The sequence below is a fragment of the Oncorhynchus kisutch genome, linkage group LG8, assembly GCF_002021735.2.
Source record: "Oncorhynchus kisutch isolate 150728-3 linkage group LG8, Okis_V2, whole genome shotgun sequence".
NCBI lineage: Eukaryota > Metazoa > Chordata > Actinopteri > Salmoniformes > Salmonidae > Oncorhynchus > Oncorhynchus kisutch.
Window position 1 is genome coordinate 35,816,903 of NC_034181.2, and position 12,991 is coordinate 35,829,893.

The window sequence follows — 12,991 nt, forward strand, 5'->3', positions numbered from 1 at the left end:
ATTGTTCTGAAATGGTTTCTGCAGTTAGCAACAGATAAGAGAAGCATTCCTGTAACATTATTTGGTTGAAATATAATTCGATCTTAAGCTAATTGACTGCACCCAAATTGGCCCTATTAATTTGTAGGATTCACATAATATTCAATAAATATAGTACCTAACATCCGAGTTGTACCAAACTTCATCCTACCAATGATTAAGACATGAGGAATCCAAATAAATGGTCAAGAGCCACCCACAGACCCCCCACACCCCACACCAAGCTCACCCCAACAGCCATTATACAGTATCAGTCTGATTAGAAAATAAGATTCTCACACATCCACCACTGTATGCTCATGTATGGATTTCCCAAGGACCATATCAAACTTAATGGCATAATATGTGTCACTGGAAACTCTCTTTGCACCTATGAGGCTTTTGGAGAGTGGAACAAAGTGATGGAAGTTGCGGGTTCCTGGCAGAGTTCTTGTGTTATAGTTTGCTGCTATGATGAGTACTGGATTGGAATTGCAGATGCTGTGGATGATGAAAACATGGACGTAAAGTTGAAATTCATGCATCCAAGTTATCCAGCAAGGTAATTTTCTTGGCCAAACATAAAGGACACATGTTGTGTACCAAAACCAAGCATCATCTGCACCATTAATGCCACGACCCCTGCAACTGTTCGCCAACATCACTTGGGATGTAGATACATCACTGCAATAGATGCACTGCAAAAGATGCACTAAAGGAAAAGAAAGTGAAATAATAAAATGAGATATGAGTAGTCCACAGCTCTGTTGATGATTTTTCTTTGATATGTATTTGGGCAAATACATTGTTCTGACTTTAACACTTCACTCTACATTTATAAATCAATCAAGGTTCAATCTTGAATTAACATTAAGGAAGGGGGGGGGGATTCTTCACACTTTTTTCCACTAATAGCAGGAACAGCACCCTCTAGTGGTCAGAACCTAGAAATATCAAGTTGTATGATGGTACATAAACCAACAACTTCAATGACGCATTTCTCTGAACAGGGGAAAATAACCATAATCTCATTCACTAAATAGATTACATTGTATGAGGAAACAATACTCCTATCTGCAGCTTCATACTACTTGTCAGACATAGAGAACTGGTACTTTATACTAGCCATTGGGGTGGGCTTGGTGTCATCGCGTCTTAATCCTTGTTAAGAAGAGGTTTGGTCTAAATCGGTTGTTGCGTACTATATTTATTAAATATTATATGAATCCTATTAATTGAAATGGCAAATTTGGGTGCAATCAATTAGCTCAAATTGTTCAAATTGTCTTTCAACAAAATGATGTTGCAGGAATGCTTATCTTATCTGTTTCTAACAACAGAAATGATTTCAGAACAATCTGAGATGGTGGGTGACGAAATCCTCTGAAATCCTCTTGTCTTTTTGAGGTGGAACGACCCAAGAGACAGATTTGAAATGTAAACTAAGTCGTAATTCGCAGATAGTATTGTGGTGCAATTTAACATTGGCTATAGGTAGACAGATAGATGGGCAGTGAAAAGAGTATGTGTGCCATGTTCAATAGTATAAGGTTTGAGACACTGAAAACTGTTTTCAGATGCAGAGACCCACATTGCCTGCCTACTGTAGAAGAGCAGTTGTCATGGAAACTGTAAGGCTTTCCCCTCATGGAGCAAAACCGTGTGGCCAATGCCGTGGCTGAATTCATGCAAGTCTTGCCTCAGTGAGGGAGTTCTATTAACTCCGGCCTATGAACCGTGACATGAGCGGTGCAAAAGCGCTGAGTGGGCAAAAGCGCTGAGGGAGGAGCACCCTTCACAAATGGAACAGTTACCCATGCCACTCGGTCATGCTGTCATCAAGGCAGCATTGTGCATCGTCCAGAAACATATACAACATCTATTTTCCATAAAATATACATTGGATACAGTATACCAAACACTAGGAACACCTTCCTAATATTGAGGTGCACCCACTCCCCCCTTCTGCCCTCAGAACAGCCTCTATTCGTTGGGGCATGGACTCTACAAGTTGTCGAAAGTGTTCCACAGGGATGATGGCCCATGTTGACTCCAATGCTTCCCACAGCTGTGTCAAGAGTGGCTGGATGTCCTTTGGTTGGTGGACCATTCTTGACACACACAGGAAAAAGTTGAGCATGAAATACCCTGCAGCATTGCAGTTCTTGACACAAATTGGTGCCCCTTCACCTACTACCATACCCCGCTCAAAGGTACTTAAATGTTTTGTCTTGCCCATTCATCCTCTGAATGGCACACATACACAATCCATGTCTCAATTGTCTCAAGGCTTAATAATACTTATTTAACCAGTCTCCCCCCCTTCATCTACACTGATTGAAGTGGATTTAACAAGTGACATCAATAAGGGATCATAGCTTTCACCTGGATTAACCTGGTCAGTCTATGTCATGGAAAGTGTTCTTAATGATTTGTATACTGAGTGTGTTTGAATTTTCAAACTAGTTTTTATTGGGAAGGCAGATAAAGCATTTTTATCAAAAGCAATCACTTTTGCGTGTGAAAACACAGAATCCTACTCATCATGCCATGTGCTTAAAGGGATAGTTCACTCAAATAAAAAAAATACACAATGGTTTCCTTACCCTTTAATCAGTCTATGGACAAGGTAGGACAGCAATCCACGCTTTGGTTTAGATTACCTGGCAGTGGCTGGCACTGTTTCCAAATGATATGTTTTAGCATTTGTGGCACAAATCCCATTCAAGTCATGGAACCGGAAAATGTTTGTCATCAGGGAGGGTATTTTTCTCCTCGCTCTGCTGACAAGCATTTCTTCTCTGCTCATTCAGGAGTAATAAAGGCCTAGTTCACTAATTTGGTGGATAAATATATTTATTGTTATTTATCAAGGGGTACTGCAGAACCCTCAGCACACCTACTTTCTGAGGCTATGCCTCAGAGCCACAGCCAGGACAGGAAGCCAGACTGTCTTTGTCTACAGGAAGTGGACCTGTATGTTACAAAGGCAGGACAGGGTGATGCACAGCACACTCAGCAGCCAAACCATGCAGGAAAGGTGAACAAGGTGAGCCAGGGGTACACGCAATGCCGTCGGGGGTACACCACATACAAATGTGATTCCCATGTTCAAACAGATTTTCCAACAGGGCTATACAATTCCGGGATGTTTTTTTCTCAACTCAGTAGCCTCGTTTCACTGCCAAAATTCAAATGAAACAAAACATGCCAATTTGAAAAATAAGCCACGAGAGGGTTTTGAGCTAGAATTAAGACGACTTTCGAGTAGTAAGACATGTATAAAAGCAACAGATACCATTAATAAGAAGGGGCTAGAAGCGTCTTATATGGTGAGCTACCGAGTGGCTAGGACAGACAAGCCCCATACTATTATGGAGGACTTAATACTTCCTGCTGCCGCGGATATGGCTGGGACAATGCTGGGGGAAAAGGACTGAAAAACTACACAGACAAGGCCTTCATCAAACAACACTGTTTCACGATGCATCAGTGACATGGCAGGAGATGTTTTGAAACAATTACTGCTTTACATACAAGCCAAAGAATTCTATGCGTTATAGCTGGATGAGTCAACTGATGTGGCAGGCCTGGCACAGCTCCTGGTATATGTCCATTACTTTTATGGTGGGGCAATTAAGGAAGACATCATCTTCTGCAAACCACTGGAAACCAGGACAACAGGAGAGGATTTTTTAAAGTACTGGGCAGCTTTGTGACATCAAATGGACTTTGGTGGTCAAGATGTGTTGATAACTGTACTGATGGCGCAAAAGCCATGAAAGAGAAACATAGTGGAGTGGTAATGTGCATGCAAGCAGTTTCTCCCGACGCCAGTTGGGTACACAGCAGCATCCACCGAGAGGCTCTTGCTGCCAAGGGAATGCCTGACAGCTTGAAAGACGTTTTGGACACTACAGTGAAAATGGTTAACTTTGTTAAAGCAAGGCCCCTGAACTCTTGTGTATTTTCTGCATTATGCAATGATATGGGCAGCGACCATGTAGCACTTTTACAACATAGAGAAGTGCGCTGGTTATCAAGGGGCAAAGTATTGACACGTTTTTTTAAATTGAGAGACGAGCTTAAAGTTTTCTTTATTGACCATCATTTTCACTTGTCTGACCGCTTGTATGATGATGAGTTAATCACACGACTGGCCTATCTGGGTGATGTTTTTTCTCGCCTGAATGATCTGAATCTAGGATTACAGGGACTCTGCAACTATATTCAATGTGAGGGACAACATTGAGGCTATGATTAAGAAGTTGGAGCTCTTCTCTGTCTGCATTAACAAGGACAACACACAGGTCTTTCTGTCATTCTATGATTGTTTGTGTGCAAATGAACTCAAGCTTACGGACAATGTGAAATGTGATATAGTGAAGCACCTGAGTGAGCTGGGTGCGCAATTACGCAGGTACTTTCCCGAAATGGACGACACAAACAACTGGATTCATTATCCCTTTCATGCCCTGCCTCCAGTCCACTTACCAATATCTGAACAAGAAAATTGCAACAAGCGGTTCTGTGAAAATTGAATTTAATCAGAAGCCGCTGCCAGATTTCTGGATAGGGCTGTACCCAGAGTAGCCTGCCTTGGAAAATCGAGCTGTTAAGACACTGATGCCCTTTGCAACCATGTACCTACAGTTGAAGTCGGAAGTTTACATACACTTAGGTTGGAGTCATTAAAACTTGTTTTTTAACCACTCCACAAATTTCTTGTTAACAAACTATAGTTATGGAAAGTCGGTTAGGACATCTACTTTGTGCATGACACAAGTCATTTTTCCACCAATTGTTTACAGAGATTATTTCCCTTATAATTCACTGCATTCACTGTAATTCCAGTGGGTCAGAAGTTTTCATGCACTAAGTTGACTTTGCCTTTAAACAGCTTGGAAAACTCCTGAAAATGATATCATGGCTTCTGATAGGCTAATTGACATCATGGGAAAATCTCTTTGCTTGACATCATTGGAAAATCAAAAGAAAATCAGCCAAGACCTCAGGAAAAAAAATTGTAGACCTCTACAAGTCTGGTTCATCCTTGGGAGCAATTTCCAAATGCCTGAAAGTACCACGTTCATCTGTACAAACAATATTACACAAGTATAAACACCATGGGACCACGCAGCCGTCATACCGCTCAGGAACTAGATGCGTTTTCTCCTAGAGATGAACGTACTTTGGTGAGAAAAGTGTCAATCAATCCCAGAACAACAGCAAAGGACCTTGTGAAGATGCTGGAGGAAACAGGTACAAAAGTATCTATATCCACAGTAAAAACGAGTCCTATATCGACATAACCTGAAAGGCCGCTCAGCAAGGAAGAAGCCACTGCTCCAAAACCGCCATAAAAATGCCATACTACGGTTTGCAACTGCACAAGGGGACAAAGATCGTACTTTTTGGAGAAATGCCCTCTGGTCTGATGAATCATTAATAGAACTGTTTGGCCATAATGACCATTGTTATGTTAGGAGGAAAAAGGGGGAGGCTTGCAAGCTGAAGAATACCATCCCAACTGTGAAGCACGGGGTGGCAGCATCATGTTGTTGGGGTGCTTTGCTGCAGGAGGGACTGGTGCACTTCACAAAATAGTTGGCATCATGTGGAAGGAAAATGATGTGGATATATTGAAGCAACATCTCAAGACATCAGTCAGGAAGTGAAAGCTTAGCCGCAAATGGGTCTTCCAAATGGACAATGACCCCAAGCATACTTCCAAAGTTGCGGCAAAATGGCTTAAGGACATCAAAGTCAAGGTATTGGAGTGGCCATCACAAAGCCCTGACCCCAATCCTATAGAACATTTGTGGGCAGAACTGAAAAAGTGTGTGCGAGCAAGTAGGCCTACAAACCTGACTCAGTTACACAAGCTCTGTCAAGAGGAATGGGACAAAATTCACTCAACTTATTGTAGGAAGCTTGTGGAAAGCTACCCAAAACTTTTGACCCAATTTAAAAAATGTAAAGGCAATGCTACCAAATACTAATTGAGTCTATGTAAACTTCTGATCCACTGGGAATGTGATGAAATAAAGAAAAGCTTAAATAAATCATTCTCTCTACTATTATTCTGACATTTCAAGTTCTTAAAATAAATTGGTGATCCTAACTGACCTAAGACAGGGAATTTTTACTAGGATTAAATGTCAGGAATTGTGAAAACTGAGTTTAAATGTATTTGACTAAGGTATATGTAAACTTCCGACTTCAACTGTATGTGAGAGTGGATTCCCGGCCCTCACCTAGCATGAAAACTAATACAGGCACAGACTGTGTGGACAATTATTTAATACTGAGACTCTCTCCAATACAACCCAACATAGCAGAGTTATGTGCATCCTTTCAAGCACACCCTTCTCATTAACCTGTGGTGAGTTATTCACAATTTCTGATAAACAAATAATGTCTTATATGTAAGATGGCTAAATAAAGAGCTAACTTATTGATTATTTGTCACGGGCGTCCTCCTCTTCATCTGAAGAGGAGAGGCGAGAAGGATCGGAGGACCAAAATGCGGCGTGGTATGTGTTCATGATGAAATTTAATAAAGAAAACACTGAACACTGAAACACACTATACAAAACAATAAACAAATAACGACCGTGACGCGAAATGAGAACTGTGATGACACAAGCAATAAACATAGACAATCACCCACAAACAAACAGTGAAACCCAGGCTACCTAAGTATGATTCTCAATCAGAGACAACTAATGACACCTGCCTCTGATTGAGAACCATACTAGCCCGAAACATACAAATCCCCAAATCATAGAAAAACAAACATAGACTGCACACACCAACTCACACCCTGACCATACTAAATAAATACAAAACAAAGGAAATAAAGGTCAGAACGTGACATTATTATTATATTATTATTTATGCCCTGGTCCTATAAGAGCCCTTTGTCACTTCCCAAGAGCCGGGTTGAACTCTTGGGAAAAACTCACACTCATTCTTATGTTGAATAAATGTATCATATAGTTTGTGTGTGGCAGGCTTACAATGATGGCAAAAAACAACATTTGAGAGTGCGCTGACCCTGGTGCTAGCTGGAGGTTGAATGTTTGAAGGAGTACGGACCTATTAAAAGTTTGGGAACCACTGAGCTAGAGCTAGCCAAGCTTGTCATATCCTTTCTTAAAACATTAAAGGTCTGTTTATGGTTTGTTAATGTGTAACTCTGTGTTGTTGTTTTTGTTGCACTGTTGTGCTTTATCTTGTACTGATCGCAGTTGTAAATGAGAACTTGTTAAACCTAGTTAAAAAATTAAAAGAAAGATATTAAGGTGTTGTTGTAGCCAGAACCCAGATGACTCATTCAGAGCAGAGGAGCCCCTCACTAGCACCGTCTGATGAATCATGTGACAGCTTTGCATCTATCCCACAGACACAGCCACAACACGCCAACCTAGGAGAAAGAGGCGGAGCCTATGAAGATTCACACCATCTTCTCCCTGCCTACCCAAGGCACTCATCAGCAGCTCCCATGGTTCCGCACGCAGCTACAGCTCCTTTGGTTCCAAACACATCTTCCATGGTTCCACGCCCTGCTCCAGCTCCCGTGGTCCCCCCCTGCTACAGCTCCCATGGTTCTCCCCCTCTGCTCCAGCTCCCGTGGTTCCGCACCCTGCTTCTGCTCCCGTGGTTCTGCACCCTGTTTCCAGCTCCCGTGGTCCCGCACCTTGCTCCATCTCCCATGGTTCCCCCCCTCTGCTCCAGCTCCCGCGGCTCCGCACCCTGCTCCAGCTCCAGCGGTTCCGCACCCTGCTCCAGCTCCAGCGGTTCCGCACCCTGCTCCAGCTCCCGCAGTTCCACTCCCTGCTCCAACTCCCGCGGTTCCGCACCCAGCTCCAGCTCCCGCAGTTCCACACCCTGCTCCAACTCCCGCGGCTCCGCACCCTGCTCCAACTCCCGCGGCTCCGCACCCTGCTCCAGCTCCAGCGGTTCCGCACCCTGCTCCAGCTCCCGCAGTTCCACACCCTGCTCCAGCTCCCGCGGCTCCGCACCCTGCTCCAGCTCCAGCGGTTCCGCACCCTGCTCCAACTCCCGCGGTTCCGCACCCAGCTTCAGCTCGTGTAGTTCGGCACCCAGCTCCAGCTCCAGTGGCTCTGCACCCAGCTCCAGCTCCTGTGGCTCTGAACCCAGCTCCAGCTCCCGTGGTTCCGTACCCAGGAACATCACCTTCAGCACCTGCTCCATACCCTGGACCAGCATCCGCTGCACCACATCCTGCACCAGGATTTACACCATACCTTGTTCCAGGTGAACCCTACTTATCTGCGGGACAAAGCTTATCCAGTTCCAGCAGTGCCAGGCTTCCATCCAGGTTTAGGTGTGCCCTATCCCAATTCAGCACCATATCCTGCCCCAGGACACATGGCACCCTACCCGGAGCCTGCTCCGCCACCTGGCACGGATCTGCTGATTGCCTCATCATATGGCATGCCGAAGCCGTCATTGCTCTACTTTCAGAGCGATAGAGAGAGTGACTTTGCCCTCCTCAAGATGGCCCTAGATGACCTGATGAGCAGTCACAGGCACCTAAATGAGCGGTATACGTATCAAGTGCTCCTGGCCCACCTGAAACTACAGAGTGCAAGTCCAACTCGCTAAGGCCTACATGCACGACCTGAGACAAGTACAGTCAGCCCCGCCACTCGTCCAGTGTGAGCTAGCCACCATCCTAAACTTCCCAGCCATCAAGTTTGGAGATGCAGAAGCCTTTGACACCTTTGCCCTTTCTATCCACTCACTGGTAGGCATGCTCAGCACCCTTGAGTGGCAGAACGGCTTTGACCTCAGATGTGGATCCCATGTTGACCGGCTCTTGAGAAAGATGCCACAGAGCTACCGGGATGAATTCGTTGAGTACTGCTTCGAACGCAGCATCCTTAGGACCGGCACAGACCAGACGTTCACCTTGCATGACTTGGCAGTCTGGTTACAGTCCCAGGCTAAGCACATATCAAGCAGAGCCAGAGCCCTCTATCAATGTGATATGCCTAACCCATTCAAGAAAGACCAACATGTATTAACGAGACAGAAGAAGAAATCTGGTTCAATCCTTTTCAACACAAGTGAAGATCCCAACCCCAAGCCATACTGTCCCTACTGTGACAATAAAGAACACTTTCTCAACTCATGTGAAGAATTCAAGAAGCTGAACACAGGACAGGTCGTCAAGTGGATAAAGGATGGAAAAAGGTGTTGGAAGTGAGGATGATCCCACAAAGCTGATGCTTGCACCCTCAGACGACCTTGCAAGACATGTAAAGAGCAGCACCTAACAATCCTTCATGATACCATAGAGGAAAACCAGAAATGTGTGTCCCTACGACCAAGGTGTATCTGGACAGACCGAACTGATCGGCTAAAGTAACGCTGCAGGTCTTGAAGGTCTTCCTTCACAATGGAGACCGAGCCCTGGAGACATACGCCATGCTCGACGATGGCTCAGAGCGTAGCATCATCCTGCCACAGGATGTTCAAAAACTAAACCTCAATTCTGAGCCTGAGAACCTCACCCTCAGGACAGTTCGACAAGATGTTGTGCAACTGCAAGGTGCCTCAGTGACCTTTGATGTGTCCTCCCTTGCACAAACCTTTCGAGTACTATCAGATATATAAGGCATTCACCGCCTAGGCCTTTCCGGACACATTCCTGCCCAGTAGCAGCTCTCCAAAAGCAATATGACCACCTCTGTAAGCTGCCTTTGTCACCGGTGGACCAAGCTCAACCTCTGCTGCTGAAAGGTTCAGACATGCCTCACCTCCTGATACCCATACAGCCAGTGTGTACAGGCCCACCTGGTGAAGCCATTGCCATCCACACCGAACTCGGCTGGTCCCTACTACACACAGCACCAGCTGAACAGTGCCTGTTCACCACCACCGTCTCGCCTTCTGCCGAGCACTTCAGAAATGTGGAGTAACTTTGGCAGATCAATACCCTTCCCTATGTGAGTGAGAAGCTGGCAACTTGCTCGAAACAAGACCAGCAAGCCATGACCCTTCTCCAGACGTCCACCTCTAGAATAGAGGTTGATGGCGTCAGCTCTATGCTACACCCTTGCTTCATCGAGTCAATGATGCAACTTTCCATGCTCCAAAGGAAGCTGTACTGCCAAGCCTCCCTAGCATGGAGGGAAGACTTGCCAAAGACCCAAGGTATACTGCCAAAAGATCAAGAAGCTGCAGAGGGCAGGTTACATGTCACTGGTGCCACCCGAGGTAGCTGAACAATCTACTGAGTCCTGGTTTATACCCCACCATATTATGTATCACAATGGAAAGGATAGGCTTGTGTTTAACTGTTCGTTCCAGCATAAAGGACAGTCGCTCAATGACCTGTTCCCTGGACCAACATTGGGACCATCCCTGCTCGGTGGCCTCCTCAGATTCCGTCAACATGCCGTAGCTGTAAGTGGTGACATCAAAGGCATGTTTCCTCAGATCCGCCTCTTACCAGTTGACAAACCGGTGCTACTCTTCATCTGGCAGAACATGCATAGAACTGAAGAACCGAGCATCTATGAGTGGCAGGTCTTGCCATTCAGCACGACTTGTAGTCCCTGTTGCGCCATCTACGCTCTGCAGCAACATGTTCAGGACAACATAGGAGCTAATGAAGAGCTTGTGAAGTTTTACGTGGACAACTGCCTTCAAAGTATCCCCTCTGCCGATGAAGCAAGAAACCTTGCTAATGGACTGTGGCAGTGGCTCCATACGGGAGGCTTTGAGATACGACAGTGGGCTAGCAATGTACCAACTGTCATCAAGCACCTACCACCCGAGGCCAGATCGGAAAGCAGTAAACTGTGGCTTTCACAAAGTAGCACGGATCTCCAGGAACCAACCATGTGGCTATGTTGGAACTGCCTCAGAGGCTCCTTGGGATACAAGCACAGCACTGTGGAGCGCTCCAAACCTACAATGAGGACTATCTACAGCATGCTCACCCTTCAATACAACCCACTAGGCTAAATCATGCCTTTCACAACCCAAGCCAATGTACTCGTCCAGGACCTGTGGAAAGAAGGGATAGCTTGGGATGACCCCATTCAGCCTCAGAGGCTGCTGGACAGATGGCTTGTCTGGGAACAAGACATTCCTGACCTTGTCCAGATGGAACTCCCCAGAACTTACGCACCACCATATGCTGACAGTCGACCAGAGATCTGCACATATTCGGTGATGCGTCAGAGAGAGCATATGGCTATGTTGCCTACATGTGGACTGTGGATGACCAGAAGCAGGTAAACGTTTACTTCGTTCTGGCCAGGTCTCGCATTGCGCCAAAGAAGCAGCTGTTGATGCCACGCTTGGAGTTGAGTTCTGCATTCACTGGAGCTCAGCTGGTCAGTGTCTTCCAAGCAGAACTCACTCTGCCCATCGGACAAGTCATCCTCTGGTCCAATTCCACCACAGTCCTTCATTGGCTCAAGTTAGAATCTTGTAGATACAAGGTCTTTGTAGGAACTCGAGTTACAGAGATTCAGAACCTTACGGATGTAGTCAACTGGAGGCATGTGGATACCGCGAACCACAGAGCGGATCACATCACTCGGTCCAGGCCATCATGTCAAACCGGTCTATACCTTCTAACAGTCGTCTGGGTCCCTTGTCTCCTGAGTATGATAAGGATCCGGGACTCCTTAGAGTTGGCTTTAGACTGCGAAGAGCAGAGCACCTGGACATGGATTCTATGCACCCCATCATCTTGGATCCAAATCATCCGCTGACCAAGCTACTCATTCAAGATTTCGACGAGACTCTCCTCCATCCCAGCACATAGAGGGTTCTGGCAAAACAGAGTCATAGATACTGGATTCTGCGGGGAAGGGAAGCCATCCGGAAGTTTCAGAACACCTGTTTGCAATGGCAAAGATTGATTGCCAAACCTGAAGTTCCAAAGATGGCGAACTTACCTTCTGCTCATCTGCAACTGTACAAGCCACCCTTTTACTCTACCGGAGTGAATTGTTTTCGGACCATTGAAAATAGATATCAGACGTCAGAACGAAAAGAGATGGGGCATCATCTACAAATGCATTGAGCAGCCGCTGCACCCAATGCACCCGCCTTCAAAGTGATGGCCCCCCACCTGAAGGAACAGTTGGCCGAACAAAGGATAACATTCCAGTTAAACCCGCCAAGCCCTCACTTTGTTGGAACGTGGGAAAGAGAGGTGAACTCAGTGAAGATTGTCATACTCAAGGAACAGACCAACACTGAAACCGTGCTCCGCACTGTGCTTACCGAAGTGGAGGGAATCTTAAATGCAAAACCCCTTGGGTACCTCTCCTCCGATATCACGGACCCAGACCAGATCCCGTCACATGAGCCTCCTACTAATGGGACGCTACAACGCATCTCCTCCTCAGATTTTGTATGACTCCAGTAACATCCTAGGGAAACGCTGCTGAAGGCATAGCCAAGTCCTTGCCAATATCTTTTGGTCCCAGTTTGTTCGGTATTACTTGCAAAGTCTACAAGAAAGATAGAAGTGGAGGAAGGATGGGAGAGAACTAACTGTGGATCAAGTGGTTCTCATCGTCGATCCTCAGTTCCCTCGAGCTCTCTCACCTGTCGGGAAGGTGAGTCATACTTACCCCGGAGCTGATGGAAGTATTTGGACTGCTGCTATCCAGGTCAAGGGTCGGACTTACCTACGACCAGTGGCCCGGATGGTGCAGCTCCCATCCATCCTCGATTATGATGCAGAAAAACCTGTCACCTAGAACAGACTTTCCATCTGGTTAGAATGTCGTAGCAGAAATTTGGGGCGGCTGTGTAAGAAAGCCTGTCCCTTTAAGAACTCAGTAATGACATCACTGCTATTACAAACTGGCAGAGTGTTTAGTTCATTACCAAGTGCAGCTCGCCACCTACTGCTGTGAACACAAATCTCAGTTTTGGACATTATTTCCTTTCTGACCAATTTATTCATCAC